Source organism: Alligator sinensis, unplaced genomic scaffold (genome assembly GCF_000455745.1).
Source record: "Alligator sinensis unplaced genomic scaffold, ASM45574v1 scaffold1295_1, whole genome shotgun sequence".
Taxonomy (NCBI): Eukaryota; Metazoa; Chordata; order Crocodylia; family Alligatoridae; genus Alligator; species Alligator sinensis.
In genome coordinates, this window is record NW_005841880.1 from 454,536 (window position 1) to 454,840 (window position 305).

Here is a 305-nt window from a genome sequence, read left to right on the forward strand (position 1 = left end):
TGGCCCTCGTGTGTGCGCAATGCACGCCTGGAGCAGCCACGTTGCCTCTAGTGGCATGTCCTACCCCGCCACCCTGAAGCAGTGCTCCTTGCCCACTGCTGCTTGCGGCCCCTCTTGCAACCGGCCCCTGTGCCTCAGTTTCCCTAGATGGATGACAGTGCCACATGCTGAAAGCCAGGGCAATTGGGGGGTGCAGCAGGCGGCTCGGAGGACAGGACCCAGCCTCCTGCAGACGGGCTGCGCCTCTAGCCGCGGCCTTGGCTGCCTCCAGGCCGAGGGCTCCAGCTCTCGGACGCGTCCAGCTC